Here is a 27,707-nt window from a genome sequence, read left to right as displayed (position 1 = left end):
GAGTAAGATGAATGTTGCACTCTTTTGGCACTGAGAGAGGCAGACACTGAGTGCACCTGCCCCCGCTAACCTATGGAGACAAAGCCTAAGTCTGCAGTTTCTAGGTCAGGCATTCCATATGCCAGTTTCTCATTGCCAAGTCACTAGAGGCTTCATCCAAAGCTCATTGATGCCAGCTGGAGTTCGTGTATTGTCGTCAATGAATTTTGGGTCAGGCCCCATAACCACTCAGCTGTTCATCTTTTGTACAATTAAAGACATCAAACTTCCTACGCTCCAGACGTTTTAAATTGCAAAGGAGCAACGGTCTGTTCTGAGATAATTACAGTCTTCTTGCTGCTCATCACTGGTCACTGACTCTTTAAGAAACAGGATAGAATTTTGTTTTCAATTTGTATCAAGCAGGTACTCACATGTTATTCTTATATTTGTGTAAGCAGGGTCTGAATCAATGCTCCCAATGGAGCCAGCTAGAATGGGAAAAGAATCCTGGGTGTGATTATTTAAATACACTTCAATCAGGTTGCTTAGGCCTGCTAGATATTCAACTGTTAGAAAGTAACAGTTGAATATCTGTTGTAACTAGTTTGGCTGTTGTGGGGGACACACAATCTGTGTTAAAACTAAACGCAGGAATTGTAAGTATGACCACTAATGCTTGCAGCTATTGTGGGAAATGCAGAAAAGTCAAGAGTGTGTTTAATTTAGTTAAAAGAAGAGACCCTGTCAGTATAAATATACTTGGATGGACAGAGGCTGCTGTTTCAGAGACCTATAGATTGAGCTGGGGAAGGAGATGAGTCAGTGGGGTGCATGCCATCCAGGTGTGAGCTGTAAGACTGGCTCAACCTGTTTATCCCCATTGTTTCAATGATAGAGTTAAAGAAAGGCTCCTTAAGGAGTCTCTTTTGTATGTAAATTTACTCCAGTGAATGCTGGAATCTCTTGTGGCTGGACTCTGTTTTAGGCCAAGAGCTGAAATCACTGAGAGCTGAAATCACGAGGTTTGGCCCATAGTCAAATCCACCACAAGCCAGCAGAAGATGCAATGAGCAGAGCGGTGATGGAGAGGTGTGAGGGACGATTGATGGAGAGGCATGAGGAGCACCCAGCAGAGCGGCAACAGTGAGGGGCGACCGATGAAGAGGCATAAGAAATGGCCAGCTGAGCAGCGACAGCAAGGGGGCAACACATGGCCAGCAGGGTGGTACCAGAGAGCAGTGAGCAGGTAGAAGGCAAGTGACCAGCAGAGTGGGTGAGATAACCCCCAACCCCTCTTCCCCCCTCAGGATGGGAGGGGAACTCTGCAGATCACCTCTGAACTTTGGTCTACCTTAACCAAGATGGTCTGGGGCATCTGGTATTGGCCACTGTCGGCAGACAGGCTACTGGGCAGGATGGACCATTGGTCTGACCAGTATTGCCGTTCTTATGTTCTTATGTTCTAAGAGCTGTGACTGAGTGGGGTGCAGAGAAAGGTTGGGCATGTGAATGAGCCACTTACATTGCTGGATGTGAAAGCTTGAGAGGACAAGAACGTTGCCCAACCTACTCGAGCTGGGACGTTAATGCATAGGTTTGTTTGAATTGTATTTGTGGTGTTTTCCTAAATTAATGCCACATTACTTCTTTCCCCTTTTATTAAAAGTTTCTCTTCTACACTCAGACTCTGTGCTTGCGAGTGGGAAAGCATTGTCTCCCAGAGGTGTCCAGGGGTGTGTGTGAATGCCCCAGGTCACTGGGTGGGGGCTCGAGTAATTCTGTGTGGGATGGATGGAGAGGAACCCCTAAATATTGAACCCTGACCTGGCTGCGTCTGGTGCTACCTGGCAGAAGGGTTACACTTGCTACTTACCTTTTGTTCCTGTTTGCCACGTCCTGTGGCTCTACTTGCTTTTGTTATCCCTGTGTGCAGGAATAAGTTTTCTGCAATTGTGGGGGATGCTCAGGGACTAAGACATAACTTCTTGTATAGAATGATAGAATCATAGAACACTAGAACTGGAAGGGACCTTGAGAGAGCATCAAGTCCAGTCCCTTGCCCTTGTGGGAGGACCAGGCACCTTTAGATCATCTCTGATAGATGTCTGTCTAACCTATCTAATCAGCAGGCTCTCAATAAAGGAAAGTGCTACCATTTTTACAGGGAGTTAAAAAAAGCCCTGCAACAAAGCGAAGTGGTATATTGCTCCTGGAGACTTGTGTGAGCCATGTTTACTCTCTCTATTGATCTTCTAAGGAATCCAGATGCCTCCACTTGCATGGGATACTATTGGGGTAGTGCAGCCTCAGCAGATACATCAGTTAGAAACCCACAGAAGGTCTGGAGGTTTAATTTACAAGGAAGAGGTTTGGACTGAAAAGTCTTTGCATGATCTGAGCTGGGGGAACATCACATATATCCACTTCCAGAGGGGTTTTCCTTCTGGAGTTGCATGTGCAAATAAGTGGGGTTCTCTGTGTAATAATCTGGTTCGGTACCTGTCTGTGTTCCCCTCTGGTGGTTGTCCACAGAAACTACAGCAATGTATTGCTTGCCCATGGGTGAAATGTTCCTCTTTGACTCAAGTTCAAAGTTGCACATCACTGGGATGTTTCTAAGTGCTTGGCTACAATTCATTGATAGAGGAAGCATTCACTCTGACATATTACATTTCCTTTTTATCTTAGTATTACAGTGGCACAGAATGAGATCAGGAACCAGTTGTCCTGGGCACTGCCCAGAGAGATGGCGAGTCCCTGCTATCAAGATTTTACAGTGTTAATGGCAAAGGAAAAGGAGAGGTGAAGTGACATGCCTAAGGCCACACAGTAGGTGGAACCTTTGCTATGTGAAATAAAGCAGAATATGCAAACTATCATCTTATGGCATGCAGGCACTGATTTAACCCAGAGGTTCCCAACTGCGGCCAATGTAGCACAGACTGAAGGGAGCTAATCAGTCACTTAGCCTGAAATCCTGGTCCTATTGAAATCCACAAGAGTTTCACCATTGATGTCAATGGGCAAGGATTTCTCTTGTCTTCATCCTTGTTTCTCAATGCTAAATCATACTAAAAAAAGCTTGTATGACCCCCAAATGCTCTCCTAATGTTACGCTTCCATGTAGTTCCTACAGAGATGTAATAGGAAGGGTGAGGAGGCAATGAACACAACTAAGAATGGAAGGGGAGATAGGTCCACAAGACAATCTCTTTGGCTATGTCTAGACTGTAGGCTTCTTTCGGAAGCTTTTCTGGAAGAGATCTTCCGAAAAAACTTCTTCCGAAAGAGAGTGCCCACACTGCCCAAGCACATCGAAAAAGCAATCTGCATTTTCAATAGATAGCGTCTAGACTGAACGGACTCTATCTCACATTTAATCTGTGATTACTATGGACGGAGTGGGCATGAGGGCCCCTGTGCTTTTTCCTCTTTCCTCTTCTTGCGAAATAACTCCTTTTCTCTGTCCACATGTGCCTTTTTCTGAAAGAGCTCTTTTGGAAAAAGGCTTCTTCCTCATAGAAAGAGGTATACCAATGTCAGAAAAAACCCTTTGTTATTTCTATTTTTTTTTTTAAAGAATGTGATTGCAGCATGGACATAAGTGAAGTTTTTTCGGAAAAAAACAGCTGTGTTTCTGAAAAAGCTCTGCAGTGTAGACATGTCCTTTCTAATTAAGTCTGGCCATGCTATGAAAATATTGAGATATTCAAAATATTCTTGGCAGTTTGATAGCATAAGAACTGATGGGCTTGCAATTATGCCCAGCAACCAGAATTTTCCAAAGCTCCCCATGTTCATTTAGGAACTAAAATAAGGGCTAGATTTTCCAAGAGCTGAAATGTGTCTAAAGTGTGTGGCTGCTGAATAGTTTTGAAAATATGGCCATTACTGAGGTGCCTCCGTGGGAACTGAGGTCTTCTGAAAATCTGACCCTGTGAAATTTTAATCAAAGGTGTTTTAATGTTCTACTGATATCAGATGTCAAATCAAATCTTGAGTGATTTCTTTTATGAATGTGTCTGCAGAGTTCTCAGATGGAGTCATTATACCTGAGCACAGTTTGTGGCTGTGTAGATTTGTATTTTTCTGGGTACCTAACCAACTTTGTCACACATAGACACACACCCTGTCCACAGAATTCAGAATGGTTACAACAGTTTTTCATTTTGCCCATCTCTTTTTACAATCCCCGCTGACTGTCGGCTGTTTGATTATACACCCACAGACACACAATTTTCCTCTCTAAGGAGCTACAACAGTGAAAAAAATCTATGCAGCTGAGGGCCTTGAATCTTGACAATGATTTATAGTATCATTTGCTCTCTGCACAGTGAACATAAAATGAAGGAAACACATATACAAAATTGGGTCCCACAGAACAGTGTTTACTAGGCATATACAAGCACACAAAGCTACCTAAATTCTACAGCTCTGGCTGATTTCTAGAACATCGAACTCAAGTAAGTGCCACTAAAAGGCTAACAACTATTTAACACAATACAATCCAATTCCTATACACTCTACTGTTCTCAAATTGTTTGGTGTTTTTCTCCAAGTAATCACAATCTCAACTATGTAAGTTTTTGGTCAGAAGCTGCAGAGCAAGAAGAGCTCTCTATTTGGTCTATTAATAAAAAAGGGGAAAGTGTTAACATAAAAATACATATTTGAATAGGCTACATACCCATAGTTCCTTTGGAAACACTTAGGGTACATCTACACAGCAGTGTTTAACTCGAAATAAGCTACACAAATTGAACTACATCAATTGCATAATTTATTTTGAAATAGCTTATTTTGAAATTGTGAGCATCTACACAACACCGATTTTGAAATAGAGCACTCTGCCTCTAACTTCCCTTACTCCTTGTACAATGAGGGTTACAGGAGTCAGAGTAAGAAGTCCTCCAGCTTGTCAGTATTTCAACATTTTTTCAAAATAACAGCCTGCTGTGTAGACGTTGACTTCCTGCTGTATAGACACAAACACTAGTTATTTTGAAATAATGTTGCTGTGTAGATGTACTCTTGGAGAGTCACCTTCTGTGCCAGGGAAGATAATGGAGCAAGTAATTAAGGAAATCATCTGTAAACACTTGGAAGGTGGCAAGGTGTTAGGGAACAGCCAACATGGATTTGTAAAGAACAAATCATGTCAAACCAATCTGATAGCTTGCTTTGATAGGATAACGAGTCTCTAAGGGAGAAGCAGTGGTTGTGGTATACCTAGACTTTAGTAAAGCGTTTGATACAGTCTTGCATGATATTCTTATCAATAAACTAGGCAAATACAGTTTAGATGAGGCTACTATAAGGTGGGTGCATAACTGTCTGGATAACTGTTCTCAGAGAGTAGTTATTAATGGTTCACAATCCTGCTTGAAAGATATAACAAGTGGGGCTCCGCAGGGGTCTGTTTTTGAACCGGCTCTGTTCAATATCTTCATCAACGATTTCGATATTGGCATAAAAAGTACGCTTATTAAGTTTGCAGATGATACCAAGCTGGGAGGGCGTGCGACTGCTCTGGAGGATAGGGTCATAAGAATGTAACATAAGAACATAAGAATGGCAGTACTGGGTCAGATCAAAGAGCTGACACTGGCCAGCACCAGGTGTCCCAGAGAGGGTGGAACGAAGACAATGATCAAGCAATTTGTCTCCTGCCTCTGACAAACAGAGGCCAGAGACACCATTCTCCAGCCTCTGACAAACAGAGGCCAGGGACACCATTTCTATCCCCTGGCTAATAGCCTTTTATGGACCTAACCTCCATGAAGTTATCTAGCTTCTCTTTAAACTCTGTTATAGTCCTAGCCTTCACAGCCTCCTCTGGCAAGGAGTTCCACAGGTTGACTACGAGCTGTGTGAAGAAGAACTTCCTTGTATTAGTTTTAAACCTGCTACCCATTAATTTCATTTGGTGTCCTCTAGTTATTCTATTATGGGAACTAATAAATAACTTTTCTTTATCTGCCCTCTCCACACCACTCATGATTTTATATACCTCTATCATATCCCCCTTCAGTCTCCTCTTTTCCAAACTGAAAATTCCCAGTCGCTTTAACCTCTCTTCATGTGGGACCCGTTCCAAACCCCTAATCATTTTAGTTGCCCTTTTCTGAACCCTTTCCAAGGCCAAAATATCTTTTTTGAGGTGAGGAGACCACATCTGTACACAGTATTCAAGATGTGGGCGTACCATAGTTTCATACAGGGGCAGTAAGATATTCTGTGTCTTATTTTCTATCCCTTTCTTAATAATTCCTAGCATCCTATTTTTGATCACAGCTGCACACTGTGTGGAAGTTGTCAGAGAACTATCCACAATAACTCCAAGATCTCTTTCCTGATTTGTCATAGCCAAATTAGGTCGTAATTCAAAATGACTTGGACAAACTGGAGAAATGGTCTGAGGTAAACAGGATGAAGTTTAATAAAGACAAATGCAAAGTGCTCCACTTAGGAAGGAACAATCAGTTGCACACATACAGAATGGGAAGCGACTGTCTATGAAGGAGTACAGCAGAAAGTGATCTAAGGGTTATAGTGGACCACAAGCTGATTATTAGTCAGCAGTGTGATGCTGTTGCAAAAAAGGCAAACATGATTCTGGGATGAATTAACAGCTATGTTTCAGCAAGATACGAGAAGTCATTCTTCTGCTCTACTCTGCACTGGTTAGGCGTCAGTTGGAGTATTGTGTCCAGTTCTGGGCACCGCATTTCAAGAAAGATATGGAGAAAATTGAGAGGTTCCAGAAAAGAGCAACAAGAATGGTCAAAGGTCTAGAGAACATGACCTATGAAGGAAAGCTGAAAGAATTGGGTTTGTTAAGAAAAGAAAAGAAAAGAAAAGAAAAGAAAAGAAAAGAAAAGAAAAGAAAAGAAAAGAAAAGAAAAGAAAAGAAAAGAAAAGAAAAGAAAAGATTGAGAGGGGACGTGATAGCAGTTTTCAGGTATATAAAAGGTTGTCATAAGGCGGAGGGAGAAAACTTGTTCATCTTGGCCTCTGAGGATAGAACGAGAAGCAATGGGCTTAAACTGCAGCAAGGGAAGTTTAGGTTGAACATTAGGAGAAAGTTCCTAACTGTCAGGGTAGTCAAACACTGGAATAAATTGCCCAGGAAGGTTGTGGAATCCCCATCTCTGGCGATATTGAAGAGTAGGTTAGATAAATGTCTATCAGGGATGGTCTACACAGTATTTGGTCCTGCAATGAGGGCACGGGACTGGATTCAATGACCTCTCGAGGTCCCTTCCAGTCCTAGTATTCTATGATTGATTCTATGATAACTAAATATTAATTTGTCTGAGGGGAGGGTGACATCGCCCTCAAGAGAGACTCAGAGATGGGGGGAAGCTTTAATTATGTGGCAAAGAACTCATTAAGCACTGGTCTTAGCAGCTTGGAAATTTGTAAAGAAAGACATGTCAGGGATCGAATAATAATAATGGTGTCCTACACACAGTATGACTTCATACATACCTTATGTGTGAGGTCATGGAGCATGGAAGATGCTACTTTGTTCTATACAGTGGCATCTTCCACACAGCATGGACTCACACCTTACACTTAAAGTCTTGCCTTGCCCACCAACAGAAGAAGGGCCCATACAGAACCCCAGCAAAAATTAAACTCTGGCTAGGATTCTGCTCAAGGGCCTTACGCAGGGCTGGACAAAAACTGGCCAGAACTCTTTTTGTTGAAAAATATATATTTTAGGCATCTGAAATATGTTGTGAATTTGTATCAAATTTGCCATTCTGTTTGGCCTGAAAAAATAAAATGGAAATTTTTAAAACAATGTGAAATATTTCATTTCAACATTTTCAAAATGTTTTTCCACCTCAAAATATCTTTTCAGTTCAAAATGTACTTCAACTTTATTTTTGAAAATGTTTTCCAAATCCACCTCAGAAATGACACAGCATTTTTGAGGTGTCAAACTAAAGTTCCATTTGATGATTTTTTTGACTTTACCAAAAAATTAGTTTCACGTCGACCCCCAACTACATTATCTTCAATATTTCAGGACAGCCAGTAAATAATAAAAAAAAATTAATTCATTCACACAACTTTAATCCTAAGTGTTGTTTCTCCTCCTGTGAGGTTTTTGCAGCCAGTGATGACTCAAATGACTTCACACTGAGAACCATCATAGAGGGTAGAAGCATAGCAGAGCTGAATGGGTTTCCAGGAGGTCCCACCTACCTAGAACCTTCATAAATCACTCACTTGATTTTGGTGGTAGTGCCTCCAAGTAGAAACCATCAAGCCACTCCCATGGGGCTAGCAACTGACCCACAGAAGGCCCTTGGTCTAACGCTACTCATTGCTCCAAACTGAGGGTGGTCTTGGGAGAGGGATGATGTGTGGACAAGATGATGTGGGACATCCCTGCTAGTGGGTGGGAAGGGAGCTAGATGGACTGCTGTCAACGCTGCATGTCTATTATGTGGTAGAGATTCCTGAAGTTGAAGATTGTGGTCCCTTTCCCCAAACAAAGAATCCCTTGTAAGGCATCAGTGTCTGTATGGTTGCTAAAGTGGAAGTTCTTTATGGGAATGACATCCAGGGATGTTGTCTTTGGTTTTCCTGAGTTTCTGGATGGGAGCTAAAGCTTATTTAGTTGTTTATCAACAGGGACCCAGATATATTGAACCTGTCTACATTGCTGTCACTAACCCCCTGGCCAAGGAGTTACAATTAGAAAATGCTTAGTTTCAGGCACCATCTACACAGACGATTCCCAGATTGCATTGACATATTTACATAAAAACATCATTTACACTAGGCCTCACTGAGCTTGTAAACTAAAAATACTAATGTAACTGCGGTGGCACAGGCTGCATGGATTATTCCACTAGTATGTGGAATCCAGCCAGGTTTGCACTTAGGATGGCTAGTTCATGATGCTGCTCCCTGCTTCCTGGGCTACCCTGCCCTTTTTAACACATTAACTCCATGACAGCTAGTGCGAGTACATCTCCATGAAGTGAGAAGAATCACACTTCTCCTTCTAATTGTAGAGGTAGCCGCAGAGATGAAAAATCAAATTGAAGCACTAAGAGCTAGTTAAAGAGAACTGCAGGGACACCATTTGCCATGAGACAAAGGAGGCAGCTATGGGAAAATATACTGAAATCTCAAAACTTTTCCATAGATCTGTATCTGCCAGTTTCCCCTCTTTCCCCAAACTTTCCAGGATATAATAAAATGATATGTAATGCTGAATATGCTGGCACAACTTTGTCCCATCCCAGAATCTTTCTAAAATGATGCCCCTGGAAATAGGTGGGAAAAGTTCCATGAAAAGTTTTGATATTTCAATATTTTTGTCCCCATTCTGAATCAGGATGAAAAGCCAAAATCTCAGATTTTCTCAAACTGAATATAAGTTTAAAAGTGTCACTGAAAAAATCCCAACCAGCTCTACTAGTGTACCTGAGCAGTAAATATTTATCATATAGAAATTCAAACACAGCAAAGGGCCAAATCTTTGGCTGGGACTCAGTCATACAAAGTGCAGAGCAGTGACCTTGAACCAGCAAAGCTCTTAATCTTATTCTTTACTGAAGCCCGTGATCTGTCCCAATGAAGCCAATAGGCCCGGGTCTATACGAGAAAGTTATTTCAAAATAACTCTCCTTATTTTGAAATAATAAGCAGAGAATCCACACTACCAAGCCCGTTATTTTGAAATATAGTAGCCCAATGTCTGTGAGTCTGTAACTCTGAAATGCTGGCTGTTCCCTCCGGGCGGTGCTGTTGCTGAAATGCTGGCTGTTCCCTCCGGGCGGTGCTGTTGCTGAAATGCTAGCTGTTCCCTCTGGGCGGCCCATACTGCATGGGGAATGCGGGGCCAAAACGGCTGCTTGCGCCGCTTGCTCCCCCGCGGTGGCCCAGCTGAGCGGCACAGAAGTCAGCCAAGCACCACGGAAGAGGGAAAGGGAGGTGGGGCGGTGACGAACATGGCCAGGGGGCGAGGCCTGGCCATGCACGTCACCACCCCACCCCCCCTTCGCCTCCTGCCACGGTGCTTGGCTGACTTCTGTGCCGCTTAGCCGGGCTGCCACAGGGGAGACCAAACGGCCACTTGCTTCACTTGATCCCCCGCGGAGGCCTGGCTGAGTGGTGCAGAAGTCAGTCGAGTGCCACGGCGGAAGGAAAAGGGGGGAGGGGCGGTGACATGCGGTGTGACAGCGGCTGTAGGCCCCACCCCCTCGCTGTGAATGTCACCTCCCTGCCCCCCATGCCTCCCACCATGGCGCTTGGCTGACTTCTGCACCGCTCAGCCAGGCTGCCACGTGGGAGCAAGTGGCGCAAGCGACCGTTTGGGCTCCACGCTCTCCATGCAGCTCAAAAGGCCATTTGGGCTCCGCGGTCCCCCGAGTGAGAGGCAGGAGGGGGAGAAGAGAAAGAGAGAGACAGAGAGACAGGCAGGAGGCGGAGGAGAGCTGAGAGAGAGAGGGAGGGAGGCAGTAGGAGGAGGCAAGAGAGAGAGAGAGAGAGAAAGAGAGCCGGAGCAAGAGACGGGAGGCTCAAGAGAGAAGACCGACGTGGAGGAGAGACCTGAAAATCCGGTCTTATGACAGGTTAATTGGCTAGTTTTGAAATAATAACTCCTGCTTTCCACGAGGAATAATGCTTATTTCAAAATAGCTGTTTCGAAATAGTGGTAGTGTGGATGCTCCACTTCTGCTATTTTGTAATAACTACTCCCCAAAATAATTCAAAGTAATTACTCCCCAGAGATTCCTGGGGTTCTAAGTCAAGATAGTGCGTCCACATTAATGGAGACTGTCTTGGACTAATTTTGAGGCTTCCTTGTAGTGTGGACACACTATTTCAAAATAGTTATTTCAGGAGTTATTATTTCTAAATAAGTTATTTTGAAATAATTTCCTAGTGTAGACATGCCAATGGCCTTAAAGTTAGACATATTTAACTTTGGATCAGAACAAAAGTGCTCACTCCTTTACAGGATCAAGTCTCTGAGGGTATGTCTACATTACAAAGTTAATTCTAACTAGCAGCTGTTAGTTCGAATTAACTTTAATAGGAGCTATACATGCAAACCGCTATTTCGAATTTAATTTAGAATTTAATTCAAAATAGCGGAGCGCTTAATTCGAACTAGGTAAACCTCATTCTACGAGGAGTAACACCTAGTTTGAATTAAGTAGTTCGAATTAAGGGCTGTGTAGCCACTTAATTCGAACTAGTTGGAGGCTAGCCCTTCCCAGGTTGCCCTGGTGGCCACTCTGGGCCAAACCAGGGAAACTCTTCTGCCCCCCTCCCGGCCTCGGAGCCCTTAAAGGGGCACAGTCTGCCCACGGTGTCCATGCCAGTTGCAAGCCTGCCAGCATCCAGCCAGAAGGCATGGGATGAGCCAGCCACCCGCTGCCACCCAGCCCTTCACCTCTTCCCAGGACCAGGCTGGCGGCTCCCAAGAGCCTGCCCGGAGCCGCAAAAGGCGGGTGCCCGCCTGGTCTAGTGTGGAGATCATGCTAATTCGAATTACTTTTTGGGTCTAGATGCGTTATTTCGAATTAGCTTATTTCGAATTAACTAATTTGAAATAAGTTAGTTCAAATTAGCGCTGTAGTGTAGACATACTATGATGAAATCAACACAGTTCTATTGAACTCATTGGTGTTACAATGATTAAGACAGTTGGGACAGCTAATCAGTTAATCTACAGCTTAATCTATAGTTAATCTACAGTTAATCAGTTAATCTACAGTAATTCACACATGTCCCAACCAGGTTAATGGCCCTATTGTGCTAAAGGTTGTACAAAAACAGAATTAGAGAGGGTGCCTCCTCTGCACAGCTTCTTACAGCATTCATTTTTCTGGACGGGAAGTATTTTCTTATGCATTTTTCTTAAAATTGCAAACTTTACTGAAGATGTATAAAGTTCTAAGTGATCTGGGCTGGATCATTCTGACATACTATGAATGCATGGATTATTCAAAGACTGTTGTAGCAGCTGAATAAATGTTGATATTGCTTCTTGGTAATGCCATTCATTCTGAATAAATAGTTTGCTTTATTAACGTTAACTTCTCACTGGGAAAATTTGGCACGGCCCTTTGGATAACAGGATGGCAGGGTCTGAACTGGAGCCTAAATCCTGAGTCTAGTGAGACAGAGTCCTGGGACCCCACTCCAAAAAAGGTGACTCCCAGTAATCTGAAACGTAAGTGGATGCCTCAAAGAGGCCAGGAAGAGATCAGTAACTGCAATATTCCTCCCCTTATAACATGGTTCAATAGTTTTGTAAGTTTTTGCCATTGTTATCTTTGATGTTCCGAAAGGATACTGATACACCTGGAGTACGGAGAGTTCAGATAGGCTTCAAAGTCTGAGGCTGTGTCTACACTAGGCCACTTATTCCGGAAAATCAGCCACTTTTCCGGAATAAGCTGAGAGCTGTCTACACTGGCCCTTGAATTTCCGGAAAAGCAACGACGTTCTACTGTCCAAAATCAGGCGCTATTCTGGAAAAGCTACGCTGCTCCCGCTCGGGCATAAGTCCTTATTCCGGAACACTGTTCTGGAAAAGGGCCAGTGTAGACAGCCCAGTAGTCTTTTCTGGAAAAAAGCCCCGATCGCGAAAATGACAATCGGGGCTCTTTTCCGGAAAAGCCACAGATGGCCACAGATGCTTTTCCGGAAAAAGGGCTTTTCCAGAAAAGCAGCCTGCCAATGTAGACACTCTTTTTCCGGAAATACTTATAACGAAAACTATTCTGTTTTAAGCATTTCCGGAAATTCATGCCAGTGTAGACACAGCCTGAATGTTTGAGCCTGGAACAGGCCTGGAATCTTAAGCTTCAAGAAAAGTGGAATAAGACAAACTAAAGCTCCTAGGCCTCTGAAATTTACATAATTAATGAGATGTGATTTGGTGGCACATTTTCATACTTAGCATTCCAGGAAAAGCTGTTTCCTTCAGCGAGAATGCTCTTAAATGTTAGCTAAATCCCAGAGCTGGTAGATAATATATACAGCTTGTTACATGTACTTGCTTCGTGGGGGTGGACAGACTAGAACAGCTCAATAATGCTCATAAATTCAAGCCTGGATAGGTTTTTGGCAAGGCTGCAGCTAGTGGCAAGGATGTCATTAAGAGATTTCAATTTGAATAAAAGTAGTTATCTTTCTGCTCCAGATTTTTTTTCCAGATGGTAATGAGTTAGAGTGAAACCAAGAAAAATACTTTTTATAATGCAATCCTTTATTTATAAGCAGCCCACATTTTCACCTGTACAGAGGTCGCAAAAAGATTAAAATATATGAGTTGTTATTTATACCACTTCATAGCAGCATATGGCAACTTGCATGTGAATGCTATGTACAGGTCTGTGCTAGAGGAGTTAATCTAAACAAGACAAGAAATACAGAGTGAAGTAGAAGCATAAGGGGATCAGCAGCACATTACAATCAAATGTGCTGGACGTTCCAATCCTTCAAGAACTGATACTGTATTATGAATATTATCATAGTGCCTAAAATTGGACCAGTCATAGACTAGGTTCCCATTGCACTAGGTGCAGCACAAGCACAGAAGAAAAAGGCCCTGCACCCAGATGTTTGCTTTCTCCGCAGTAGCCATGAAGAGACCAACCAACAGTTTCATTCAAGGAGGTTCCAGGTTTTGTCCCTTTCTCAAGTTTGATTGGTACAGGGTCACAGTGAGAGTGAATTGTGGATAATTTCCCCCAGCAAAGGGGGACGGGAGATGGTAGGAATTGGTGAGGTTGTTGGCATCCCATTTGGGTTTCTTGAGAAATGTACAGAGAATTTCACTTTCCACGAAGGTCAGTAGGTGGCCTTCTCAAAAATCTGTCAGCTTTGAACCCAATTCTTCTTCACGGGCTTTCACTCACCATAAAGGACTAACTTCTCTTTCACCTGTATACCTTTCTTGGAGCTTCCTGCTATATGGTTATGTCAAACCCCAAGGAGAAACTTGGAGGAGCCTTACTCTTTGAGCCAGACTGCTTTCCTTAGTATTAGCACCAAGGTGTTATGACACTCTCCCTCCCACTCCAGGATTTCATGTCTGCACCCCCTAAACACAGACTTAACCCCCTGGATCCTTAATCAGACTACTGCTGTGAACAGCAAATTGTTGAACTGTGGTATGGCTTACAGTTATTATTTATTTGTATTATAATAGCACCTTAAGACCTCCACTGCGATCACAGCCCTCTTGTGTCAGGTGTTGGACAAATGAATAGTGAGACAGAGTTTAGAGTCTGTCCCAAAAGAGTTTACAATTCCAAAGAGTTTACAGTCTAAATAGACAAGCTAAAGTGTGAAAACAAGGAAGCACCGACTATCCCCATTTCAAAAGATGAGGACCTGAGGCACGAAGAAATAGAACTGGGCACCTCTCTTCTATTTGTACTCTTGCAAATATCCCCCCACCTCAGCATCCTGCCCAACATCACACAGATAATCTGTGGCATAACCAGAAATTAAACCCAGAGTCCCAGTTCCACCCACAAGAATATTTCTCCTGTGTCTTTGATTGATGACGAGTGCTTATGCACCTGACTGAGAGAAGTAACACTGGAAGGCTTGTTTAATAACCTGAATGATATTTTCAAGGAGCAAGCATTTGGTGAGGAGGTTCCTATGGCTTTAACTGAAAAACTTGCTCGCTGGACCGGAATCAAGGCATTCTGCTACTTTCAAAAGATGAATTACTGATGCATTTGATACAAGATCAGAACTTTTAATTAAAAGGCGAGTTTTAACTTTGACCTCCTGCTGGGCTCCCCAGCTGATGTTGTAATATACGCCTGGTTTGCTGCATCGAACAGCAAAACTGTTAGCGTTGCATTACATTTTCCATAATGCACTAACATTACAGGCAATTATGAAGAGCACGTATCATCTGACACGATAAGGTGTCAGTAGCATGCCCTCATGGAGGGAAAACATTTATCGGACACCTTTTATCCTGAAATGAAAATTATTCTTTGAAGAGAAGGTCTCTCATCTGATTTTTTTTTAAAGTGGAACTTAGTGTATGTAAAGATTGTCAGTGCTGCATCCTCTGTTTATCAGCTTGATTCCCAGATCCCAAAAGGCCAAAAACAGGACGGACTATTGTGATCATCCCATCTCCTCTTCTGTGTAACACAGGCCCTGAACAAATTCCTGTTTCAACTGCAGCTTATTTTTTTAGAAAAAACATCCACCATTGATTTAAAACTGCTGGTGCCAGAAAACTCACCATAGCACTTGATGAATTGTTCCAGCTGCTAATTGCCAGATGGATTTATGCAACACAGGAAGAGGCAGCAACAGCAGTGCAAGGTTTTTGGAGAAGAGTGGGGAGGAGGCAAAGGAGAAAGGATCAGACTGATGAAGATAGAGCTACTTCTGATGTCACAATCCTGGCTGTCAGCTATATAGATGCCATTTCTCTTTTTAACGAAAGTCTGAAACTCCCACCACACAGGTCACGCCAATTTATACTTTAAAACTGGATAAAAAAAACTGGATGAAAATGGGCTGCTTCACCATATTCACCTGAAATGACAAACTGCTCAAACCAGCAAACTAACTCACAGTCACTTACCTGCAGTGTGACCTTGGGCATTTCACATCACATCTCTGTACCTTTGCTCCCCTCCCCTCAGTCTTTGTCCAGTCTATTTAGAAAGAGTAAACCCTCTGATTATAGGTATTATAAAATCGTAGCTCATGGAGTTAGATTGTAAGGCTCAGGGACTGTTTCCCACTAGACTGCAGGCTTCTTTCTGAATGAGCTTTTCCAGAAGAGATCTTCCAGAAAAGCTTATTTCGAAAGAGAGTGTCCAGATGCAAAAAGTGCAGTGAAAAAGCAGTGTGCTTTTTAGAAAGATAGCGTCCACACTGATTGGACGCTATCTCGCATTCAAAGCTGCCTGGAACCAGTTCAGGCAGGGCATTAGGTAAGATGAGTGCTTAAAGGGACCCCCCGGGGCAGCCATTTCTCTGCTTCTGCTGCATGCTTGCCTACCTCTCCGAGGGACAGCAAAGCTGTTGCAGTGCGTGCTCTGGTTGCCCAGCTTTTGAACACCACAACATACTCTTTGCCATGGAGCTAGAGCTGCCCTGGGCATGCGATGGCCCCACACTGCCATGCTGCAGTTTCTGCAGCAGTTTGTGCAAGCTGCCTTCATGGCCCTGCATGAGCTTGACACCAAGCTCATCAAGACCCTCTCCCTGTGTGCAGGAGCAAGGCCCTTGCAACCTCACCCCACAGTGGAGAGATGGTTTTGAAGGCTGGACACCAGTTCCGAATGGTGGGACCAGCTGTTCATGGAGCGGTGGGATGACCAGCAGTGGTTCCAGAACTCTCATATGAGGAAGGCCATCTTCATGGAGCTATGTGCCTGGCTCGCCCTTGCCCTCCGACGACAGGACACTCAGATGCAACCCGCCATTCTTTTGGAGAAGCGGGTCGCCATTGCTGGTCTGTGGGCAACAAGTTTGGCTTGGGAAAATCCACCGTCGAGGCCCTCCTCATGGAGGTAAGGCACTCACGGGCTGCAGTCCCTGGAGGGGGGGAGTCATGGAAAGGGGGACCCGAGAGAAAGGGGGCTGGGGATGCGGGGATTGGCCTGGGGGTGGGGGGAAGCCCCATCCCTGTGGGGTTCTGCTGTCCCAGCCCTGCGGGAGGGAGGGGGGAAAGCCTCATAGGGATGGCTCCTAGGTTGTTTGAGGGGGGAAGGATGGGGAGACTTGGGGATTTCCCAAGGCCTCAAGTACCCCCCTCTCATCTATTTTGTGTGTTTTTTTGTCTCCTCCTGCAGATGGTGAGGGCCAGCAACTCCATCCTGCTGTGCAGGGTCATCCACCCGGGAGACCTGGATCCCATTGTGGCTGGATTTGCTGCCCTGGTCTTCCCCAACTGCAGAAAGGCCCTATATGGAACCCATATTCCCATCCGAGCACCACAACATCGAGCTGCCCAGTATATCAACCGCAAGGGCTATTTCTCAATGGTGCTGCAGACCCTGGTCAACCACCGCGGACAGTTCATGAACATTTTCATCAGGGGATTGGGCAGGGTGCACGACGCCCACACTTTCAGAAATTCCAGCCTCTACCACAAGCTGGAGGCTGGCACATTCTTCCCCCAGTGTGACTGTCAGATGGGGATGTGCAGATGCCACTCTGTATCATGGGGGATGTGGCCTACCCCATCATGCCATGGCTGATAAAGCCATACATGGGCCACCTGGACCCCAGCAGGGACCAATTCAGTTCCCACCTAAGAAAGGTCTGTATCCAGTTGGAATGCGCCTTCAGGCACCTGAAGACACTGTTTAGGTGCCTCCTGACTTGCCTCGATGTGGGAGAGCACAATATTCCCAAGGTGATCTCGGTCTTGTGGAGAGGAAGGGGGAGGCCTTCCTACCAGGGTAGGGGCAGAGACTGACCAGGAGGGAAGGGCCTTTGAGCAGCCACACACAGCTGCCATCTGCCAGGCCTTTCAGGTGTGGGTTTTACGCTCACTTTACACAAAGAAAGGACTGGCTGCAAGAGATACCAAGCAGTGGGCAAGCCTGCAAGGCCAATTGAATTTTTCTCTCTACTAATGGCTGACAAATATAAAGGTAAAAGAAAGGATAGAGATAGAATTCTTTATTCCTTTACTAGGATGGGCAGGTAAATAGAGCCCTGCAAATCCATGGATATCTGTCGCTCATTCTGGTAGATATAGATGTGGATGCAGATACAAATTTTGTATCCGCATAGGTCTCTACAGGCAAAGCCTCCTAGCTGTCCTTGGTTGGCTAATACAAGCCTGCAAAGGAAGAGGAGAGTAAAATGAAGGAGTGTAGATAATTAATTTCCACAGAGAACACACTATTTATGAATAATATAAATTACCTTCTTTCTCTCAGGCAGAATTTCATATTGGGATTTGCATTATTCAGGGTTTTGGGGGGTAGAGTTAATGATAATTTTTCAGCAGGAAAACAGACAATGTCTTCAAAACAGTCATTCATAAAAATCCACCACAGATGTTTCATCCTCTGATTTTAGCTGGCTCTCAGATGGCTATTACAGCACAAGGAGATAATATGATGACAGTGTGGTATTAATGTATTTGTTGGCTAGAAAATGCTTCTAGTTAATGCTGCATTGCAGCTTTGCATACTTAAAACTTGCTGAAAGATTCATCTTTTCAGATGAAACTTTCCTAGCTCAGTCTCTGAATTATGGTTCTGAAAAACCTGAGCCGGATTTTTTCCTATTGCTTCTGAGGGTAAAATGTCCTTTGCTTTCCCCACTTTTAGAAATTGTAAAAGGGATCTAACAGGGTCTATAAGTGGTCCTCAATGAGTGTAACACTGCCATGACAGGTCTGAGGGTGTGTCTGCACTGCAGCATTTTTCCAGAAAAATGGCTATTTTTCTGGAAAAAAAATATTTTGCCACACTGCCATTGAATTCTTTTGACAGAAAGTCAAAAGAATGGAGAGATTTTTCCAATGGTAAACCTCTTTCCATGAGGCCTTTTTCCAAAAAAGCTTTTTCAGAAAAAGGAGTATATGGACATGGAAGTGGGAGTTCTTTTGAAAGAGAGAACTCCCCCCTATCGGCCAGTTGATGAAAATGAAGTCAGTGGCATGATGTCTGTTTGCAGCAGCAGAAGATCTGGCAGCATTTATCTTGACTACAGAGACAGATTTTAGACTAAAGGTGGCTCCTACTAAAGGTTACACACACACACACACACACACACACACACACACACAAAAGCTTTGCAGAGAAAAGAATGAGTTAAAGAGAATTCAGGAATATATTAAGGAAATATGGAAGAAGCACTGCACTGGCATTAAGTTATATAACAAGAGTTGTCACAAACAATAAAAAAGGAAAGGGTGAAAATACTGCATAAATAAACAGCAGTGAATTGTTATGACAGCAGTGCTCTCAGCTGGAAAACTTGAAAGTCTATACATACCCACACATAAGCAGCACACATTGACCTTGTGCTTTCTGACTTTCAGAAGACAGACCTAGAAGTCTTCATCCAGGGTTGGCACCTGATTCACAAGGAAATACACTAAAATCTCTCATCTGCTGCAAAATCTCATCTGATGCTGTTAGAAGCAGTGGGAAATGGATTGTGCACTAGAGTTAAATTTGAAGATCCATAGGGCAAAGAATGTCTTTTTGTTCTGTACAGTGCCTAGCACATTGGGATCCTGTTTGCGAATGGGGCGTGCCATCAATGCGAACAATAAATCATAATAATCACAAGTCATAGGCAGAAGTCACAAGATGTGGATCTAGATGTAAAGAAACTGGAGTTTGAGAGTGTTTCAACTGGAGTCTCAGTTTAGGCCAAAATTAAGACAGGTTTTTATCTCAATTTTCATTGGTGTAAACTACGAGTAACCTCATTGAAAAAAACTGGCAGATACAAGGGGAAATGATATCAGAGCCTGTTCAATAATTGCAACCTTACTGAGGCTTATTTATTTAATGTTGAGGGGAGGTCATGATAGCCTCTTACTTTTCAGATACTGGTGGAACCTTCTCACTAACATCAAGTGTAAACATTAACAGGACATACCACTTTGTGACTATGTAAACCACGCATCTAAGCTATGTCAACACTGTCCCATTTTGCGCAAAAAATATGCAAATCTGCCTGGTGGTGGTTTCAACTGCAATCTCGAGAAGTGTGCTGCTTACCAGGAGCTCGCATTCAGGATGTGAGTGAGAGTCTTCCCAAAGTGATTAAACCTTTGGGCTGTGTCTACACTGGCGTGATCTTGCGCAAAAGCAGCCTGCTCTTGCGCAAAAACTTGCTGCCTATCGACACTGGCCACATGTTCTTGTGCAAGTAAACTGATGTTCTAATGTATGAAATCAGGGCTTCTTGCACCAGCACTCTGATGCTCCCACTCAGGAATAAGCCCTCTTGCGCAACTGTTCTTGCGCAGGAGGCCAGGGTATACAGGCAACATGAATTTCTTGCGCAAGAAAGCCCTATGGTTAAAATGGCCATCAGAGCTTTCTTGCGCAAGAGAGAGTGTCTACATTGGCAAGGATGCTCTTGCACAAAAGCACATGCCAGTGTAGACGCTCTCTTGAGCAACTACTTTAACACAAGAATTCTTGCGCTAAAGATTTTTTGCGCAAGATCACGCCAGTGTAGACGTAGCCTTGAATTACTACCCCTTCCTGTTCTCCATGTAGGAACTAATGATATGCCCAGGAATGACTTTGAGCAGGTCACAGCAGATTATGTAGCACTGGGAAGAAGGATCAAGGAATTTGAAGCGCAAGTGGTGTTCTCGTCCATCCATTCAGTTGAAGGAAAATGTCTGGGTAGGGATCATCAAATTGAGGAAGTAAATGTGTGGTTGTACAGGTGGTGTTGGAAAGAGAGTTTTGGTTTCTTCGACCAAGGGACTCTGTTCCGAGCACAAGGATTGTTAGGAAGAAATGGGATCCACCTAACCAGGGGGGGAAAGAGCATCTTCGTGGGCAGTCTTGCAAACCTAGTGAGGAGGGCTTTAAACTAGGTTCATTGGGGAACGATGACCAAAGCCCTGAGGTAAGTGAGGAAGTCGGACACCAGGAAGAATCAAAAGGAGGAATGAGTAACACAGGAGGACCCCTGATTTGGATGGTGAAGGTAGGAGGATAAACTGGTTATCTAAGGTGTTTGTACACAAATGAAAGAAGCCTGGGAAACAAACAGGAAGAATTAGAAGCCCTGGTCCAGTCAAAGAACTATGATTTGATTGGAATGACAGAGACTTGGTGGGATGACTCACATGATTGGAGCACTGTCATGGAAGAGTATAAACTGTTCAAGAAGAACAGGTGGGGGAGAAAAGGAGGTGGAGTTGAATTGTATGCAGGAAAGTAGTATGATTGATTGAAACTCCAGGATTTAGAAGGAGAAAAGACTGTTCAGAACCTATTGGTTAAGTTTAGAGTTGGAAACAATAGGGGTGATGTTGTGGTTGGTGTCTGCTATAGACCACCAGATCAGGTGGATGAGGTAGACGAGGCTTTCTTCGGACAACTGAGAGAAGTTCCCAGATTGCAGTCCCTGGTTCTCATGGGGGACTTTAATCACCCTGACATCTACTGGAACACCAATACAGCAGTACACAGACAATCCAGGAAGCCTTTGGAGAATGTTGGGGATAACTTCTTGGTACAAGTGCTGAAGGAATCGACCTGGAGTCATGCACAGCTTGACCTGCTGCTCACAAACAGGGAGGAACTAACAGGGGAAGTAGAGGTGGGAAGATGGTAAATTTCAGGATCCTGACCAAAGCAAGAAAGGAGAATAGCAAAATACACACCCTGTGCTTCAGAAAAGCAGACTTTGACTCACTCAAAGTCTGCTTTTCTGAAGAACAGGGTGTGTATTTTGCTATTCTCCTTTCTTGCTTTGGTCATGATCCTGAAATGAGCAGGATTCCCTGGGATGCTTACAAGAAGGGGAAAGAGGTCCAGGAGAGCTGGCAGTATTTTAAAGAAGCCTTATTGAAGGCACAGGAAGAAACCATCCCAATGCACAGCAAGAAAAGCAAATATGGTAGGCGACCAGATTGGCTTACCGGGGACATTCCTGGTGACCTTAAACAAAAAAAGGAAGCTTACAAGAAGTGGAAACTTGGACAGATGACTAGAAAGGAGTATAAATATATTGCTCGAGTATGCAGGGGAGTTATCAGGAAGGTGAAATCACAAATGGAATCGCATCTAGCAAGGGATGTGAAGGATAACAAGAAAGGTTTCTAAAGGCATTTTAGCAATAAGAGGGTCATCAGAGAGGGTGTGGGGCCCTTACTGGACGAGGGAGGTAACCTAGTGACAGATGGTGTGGGAAAAGCTGAAGTACTCAATGTTTTCTTTGCCTCTGTCTTCACGGACAAGGTCAGCTCTAGACAAATGCACTAGGCAACGCACTATGGGAAAGCGGTGGACAGCCATTGGTGGGGAAAGAACAAGTTAGGAACTATTTAGAAAAGATAAACATACACAAATCCATGGTCCCTGATTTAATGCATCTGAGGGTACTGAGGGAGTTGGCAAGTATCATTGCGGAGCCTTTGGCTATTATCTTTCAAAACTCATGAAGATAGGGAGAGATCCCTGATGATTGGAAAAAGACCAATGTAATGCCTATCTTTAAAAAAGGGAAGAAGGACAATCCAGGGAACTACAGACCTGTCAGCCTTACCTCAGTTCCTGGAAAAATAATGGAGGGGCTCCTCAAGGAATCCATTTTGAAGCATCTCAATCCCTAGAGGTTTTTATGTCCTGGCTTGACATAGCCCTGGCTGGGTTGATTTAGTTGGGATTGGTTCTGCCTAGAGCAGGGGGCTGGACTTGATGCCCTCCTGAGGTCTCTTCCAGCTCTATGGTTCTATGATTCTAACTACAACACCTTAGGTCAAGTGCAGGAGGCAGTGAGGAGTGAAAGGGATGGTCCAATGGTAACAGCACTAGTGTAGGACTTAGCTGCACTCACCTAAGGATTCCAATCTGTCCTCCAAAGTCTCCATGTGTGACGTAAGGCAAGTCACTTAGGGTATGTCTACACTACCCCCCTAGTTCGAACTAGGGGAGGTAATGTAGTCATACAGAGTTGCAGATGAAGCCCGGGATTTGAGGCGTACAGCTAGTTCAGATAGGAAGCCTAATCCGAACTAGCTAGTCGGTGCCGTGTGTAGCCGCGCAGCACGGGGTCCGACCTAGCCGGCATTTAAAAATGGCGCCGGCCAGCTTTATGCAAATGAAGCCCAGGAAATTCAAATCCCGGGCTTCATTTGCAACTCCGTATGACTACATTACCCCCCCAGTTCGAACTAGGGGGGTAGTGTAGACATACCCATAGTCCCTCTCTGTGTCAGTTCCCCATCCGTAAGAAGTGGGATAACACTTTCCTCACAGGAGTGCTGTGGGACTCTGTACACTCATGGGTGTAATAAGGGGCTCGGGTCCATTGGAAGGGGGGACTAGAGAACATGAACGCACTAGTGGGAGAAGATGATGAAGCTGGGGATGACATCTGTCTAGGCTAGACACTTTATTACTAAAAGAACGTCAAAATCCTTGGGAATATGTTGTGATTTGCTGCCTTTCCCTTGCCAGTGATTTCAGTTTAAATCATTTCATTCTCAGTGGAAGATGGTTTCTTTGGTTAGCATTTGATTTGTGCTGTAGGAAAATACAGAACAGCAAATGTTCCATTCTGGATTTTTGCCTTGGCTTCTACGCTTTAGCCAGCACCTCTGGCTCTAGCATGGGGAGAGGGGGGAAACAATAATTTTTGATGGAGGGGCCACTCCAAGATTTGGATAAGTGGTCAAGAGCCGCACTTTTCTATGGAAGGGTTTCAGGGTCTAGGACAGAGGTTGGGTGCAGAAGGGATCTTGGGGTAGGGGACTGTGATGAAGGAGAGAGTATGGGGTCTGAAATGCAGTTTGGGTGAAGGAGGGAGTTGTGACCTGGGGCTAGGGCAGGGTCTGGGAGGGGGTTTGGGTTGCAGGAGAGGATTCTGGCCTGGGGAAGAATGTAAGAGGGGGGGTGCATGGTCTGGGAAGGAGTTGTGACTTGGGACAAAGGGTGCAAAGAATTAGGGTGTAGGAGGGGGTGCAGGGTCAGGTAGAGAGTATGTATGCAGGAGAGGGTTCTGGCATGGGAGAGGGTGTAGGAGGGAGTGACACGTTCTCTCCTGGTCTAAACTGGCGTAGTTCTGTTGGCTTCAACAGAGTGCACCTATTAAACAAGCAGGAATTTGGCAACTCAAAGGCTAGGTTTAGACTGCAATGTTAAATCAGGAAAAGATACGTGGAAAGCAAATTGTGTTTCTTTTTCCTGTTTACTTTCAAAAGAGGCTTTTCCAAAATCTGATGCATTGACATGACACCAAATTTCGGAAAAAAGTGCTCTTTCGACACATCCCTTATGCCTCGTAGAACAAGGTTTATAAGGATGGCAAAAAAGAGAGTCCACTTTTTCGAAACATTTTTTGAAAAAGTGGACACGTTCCTTTGAGGCAGCTTTGCTTTCTGGGATACCTCTGGTATGCAGTCTAGAAGTAGCCAAAATGTGATTCTTCAGGCGTGGATCTAAGGAACATCCTAATGCTATAAGCAGGCCTGTCAATTCGGGGGGAGGGAGTAAAGGAACATTGCCCCAGGGACTGGCGATTCAAAAAGAGCCTTGGGGTCCTGGCCACAACTCCATTAGTGATGAAGGCTAAGCATTATAGTAATGTCAATGAAAATCTTTTAAAGGAAAAGGGAGTAATTTACACTTTGTCTAGACATTGTTGGCATCTGGGTCTATGTTTTCCTAACACAAATAACCTTCCGTCCTTATTCAGACAAAAGTTCCAATTGAGTAAGAGTGAAGGACAAACTAAAGACTGGAGCCCCAACCCAGAGTGGCACAGTGAGGCAGCCAAGGAGCCCTGTCCATGGGAAACCCCAGCTGGGCACAGCAGAAGCAGGGCAGCCACAGAGCCCCAACCCAGCGTGGCAGCAGTGGAGCCCCATCCCTGCCAGAAGCAGGGCAGCAGTGGCTGGGGTGCTCCCCTGATCTGGCCAATTCCCTCATTCGGGCAGGGCAGGTCCTGAAGGTGCCAGATCAGGGAGGTTCAACCTGTGTAACTCTGCAGTATATTAACAGGACTACTGTAAGAAAGACAGAGGTAATTGTGCCAGTCTGCTTGGCACAGAGGAAGTCTCAGCTAGACTACTGTGTCCCAAGTGCTACATGTTAAGAAAGATGTGGGCAGATTGGAGAGATTCTAGAGAACAGCAGCAATAAGGATAAAAGGTTTAGAAAACCTCACCTCTGTGAAAAATGTTTTAAAAAACCTGGGCATGGTTATTCTTGAAAAAAGAAGAGCCTGAGCAGGACTCTTAAAATTAGGATGGTGAGCAATTGTTCTCCATGGCCACTGACAGTAGAACATGAAACAATTTGCTAATCTGTATTACGGGAGAAACAGTCAAGATATTATGAAAAACTTTCTAACTACAAGGGTAGTTAAGCTCTGGAATAGACGTGCCAGGGAGCTTGTGGCAGCGGGTACCAGTGCGCCCACACCCGTCTGTCCCTGGAGTACTCGGGGTCGTCCCCGGGGTCGGCACGGCGCCCCACAGTATCTCGTTGCCCCGCTCAGCTGTGGGGATTCGGCTCCCGGCTACGTGCTCGGGCGCCTCGCTGCTGCCCGGTCGTCAATATAATTCCCCTGCGGCTGCGGGCGGGTGGGGGGGGGGGGGGGGGGCCCAGGCCCAGGCCCAGGCCCAGGCCCAGGCCCAGGCCCAGGCCCAGGCCCGCCCTCACTCACGGGCCCCAGCCCAGGGCCCTAAGGACGCGGAACTGCCTGGCTCCAGTCTGGCTGACGGGGCTCCTGCCGTAACTCGTCAGCCCGCCAGCTCGAGCGAGCTCCGCCCTGGGCTGCTTCCTTTCCCGCCCTCGGTGCCCCCCCGGGGGTCAGTCACCTTTAGTTTGTCCGACAGCCTGTCGGTCCTGTACGCCCCCGCACTTTAGCGACGGGGCTGGGCTAGGTAGCCTGGGTGGCGGCCGGATCTGTGCTCCGGGGAGGTCCGCCGACTTCCCCCTCTCCCAGGCCTCACTCCCCCTCCCGCTAGCGCCTGCCCTCTCACCCCCCCGTCTGGGCGGAAGGGGTTACCTTTTTAAACTTCCCGCCGGGCTTCTGCCTACCCCCCGTCATCGGCCGGGCGTTCCTAGTGACGTCCACCTGGCCCCGGGTTGGCTGCCTGCCGCGTCCATCAGGGCGGGGAAACTCCGCCCGCCCTAACCCCTCCCCGTCTGCCGCGTCGCGGCCGCGCGCCGGCGGGGCTGCCGGCGTTTCCAGCCCCAGCGCGGCTTGTGTGCACGCCGCGCACTCCTGGTACGGCCCCCCGCAGATGCCGAGCAGTGCTTGCTCGGCGGCGCTTAGGGGACGGGGGGGGGGGGGTCGCCCCGTCACACAGCCCCAGGAAACAATGTATATTTTTTTCTGGGGGAGGGATAGATCAGTGGTTTGAGCATTGGCCTGCTAAACTCGGGGTTGTGAGCTCAATCTTTGAGGGGGGCCATTTAAGGATCTGAGGCAAATCTATCAGGGATGGTACTTCTTCCTGCCACGAGGGCAGGGGACTAGACTCAATGACCTCTCAAAGCTCCCTCCAGCTCTATGAGATAGGTATATCATTGGAAGGTTTTAAGACCAGCCTGGACAAACACCTGTCAGGATATTTGGTCCAGCCTCAGTACAGAGGGCTGAACCAGCTGGCCTCTCAAGGTCTCTTCCAGCCCTACATTTCTATTATTCTAATTTTGAACTCACACATGGCTTGTTCTTGTTGGCACAAGTGATGGACAATGGCACAAATCTGCTGTTATTTTTTCCAAACTAATTCACCCATCCCCGAGATAAATTGTCCTGAAATTTTCAGTTGCTATTTGCATCAGCAACTCTCAACAAGATGAAAAAACAGGAAAGCAGAGCGAATTTCTACAAAAGCATCATTAAGTAGCACGATCCTAGGAGTATCTGACTGTCCTGAATCAGTGAGTTCATCTCTTCTCTCACAGTGGTGTAAATCAAGACTGATCCCACTGAAATCCATGGAGATACAGTGGAGTAAAATGAATGAGAAGTGATTCGGACCCGTTGCTATTTTAGCCTGCCCAGCAACTTGCAGGACTGGTCTGTTGAACTTGTTATACAACAATATCTTCCATTTTCCATTGTCATTATTTGTTCAAGGGAGAATATTGATTTTAGTAAGAGAAGGAACCAACTGAAATAGTTGCAAGCAGCTCCAGTTCAAGGCTGTCATTGGCATAAATTCCATCCAAGCTACACCCCAAAGTGGCAGTTTGCAATTTGCTGCTAGAATACTGTGTGTGTTGAGACTATAGTGGAAAGTGGCGAGGCTTGCTAGAATTTTATGTCACTGGCTATAAAGTAAGTCATGGCTGGCAGCAGCATTTTTTTTTTTTTTTGTAGGATGAAATTCGTACTTCTGGTTGTAACATCACAGAACCTTCATTTACAGAATGAACTGAGAGAAAGAACAAATCTATAATTTTGCACCTCATTATCCTCCTCATCCTAGCCAGAAATTTGCCCCAAGATCTTTTGTTTTCTTTACTTTGGCTTCTTGGAATTGGATCCCTTGTGATTCCCATATCAGACTTACATTATTCTAGATTACATTTCTAGAAAACAGAACCCACCACAAGGAGCAATGAGGGGCCAATGTTTTCAAATGTGACAAGTAATGTGGTGTGCTTTTGTTTACAGATGCCCCAATTTAAGATACATGAGGGATAGTAGATAGCACCCTGGAGTGGAACTCAGGTGCTTGGAGTTCTATTCCTGGATCTGCCACTTACCCAAGATCACCTAACAGATAAGTTACTTTAATTCTCTATGCCTCTGTGATATGGGAATAAGGATGCAGTGGGTTTTTACCCTCAAAAGGTTATGTCCAAATAAATCTGTACGGCTATGTCTACACTGGCAGCTTCTTGTGCAAGAATATCTTGCGCAAGGGTTCTCATGCAAGAACTCTTGCACAAGAAAATGTCCACACTGCCATGTGGGAGCTGTGCTTTTGCACAAGAGCATCCATAGCAGTATGGATGCTCTCTTGCACAAGAAAGCTCTGATGGCCATTTTAGCCATAGGGC

The 27,707-nt window shown here is 45.1% G+C and overlaps 1 long non-coding RNA gene across 1 annotated transcript in view; it reads left to right on the top strand.

Annotated features, from left to right (window-relative positions):
• LOC112545795 (uncharacterized) overlaps window positions 1-27,451 on the top strand; it is a 133,883-nt gene extending 106,432 nt beyond the window's left edge. Inside the window, exon 4 of the long non-coding RNA XR_012905042.1 lies at window positions 27,319-27,451. This is a non-coding gene — a long non-coding RNA (uncharacterized LOC112545795). The remainder of the gene's footprint in view (window positions 1-27,318) is intronic.
• Window positions 27,452-27,707: the final 256 nt, after the last annotated feature.

Source organism: Pelodiscus sinensis, chromosome 6 (genome assembly GCF_049634645.1).
Source record: "Pelodiscus sinensis isolate JC-2024 chromosome 6, ASM4963464v1, whole genome shotgun sequence".
In the NCBI taxonomy this organism is placed as follows: Eukaryota; Metazoa; Chordata; order Testudines; family Trionychidae; genus Pelodiscus; species Pelodiscus sinensis.
Note: the sequence above shows the minus strand (reverse complement) of the source record. Positions and strands in the feature narration are given on the sequence as shown.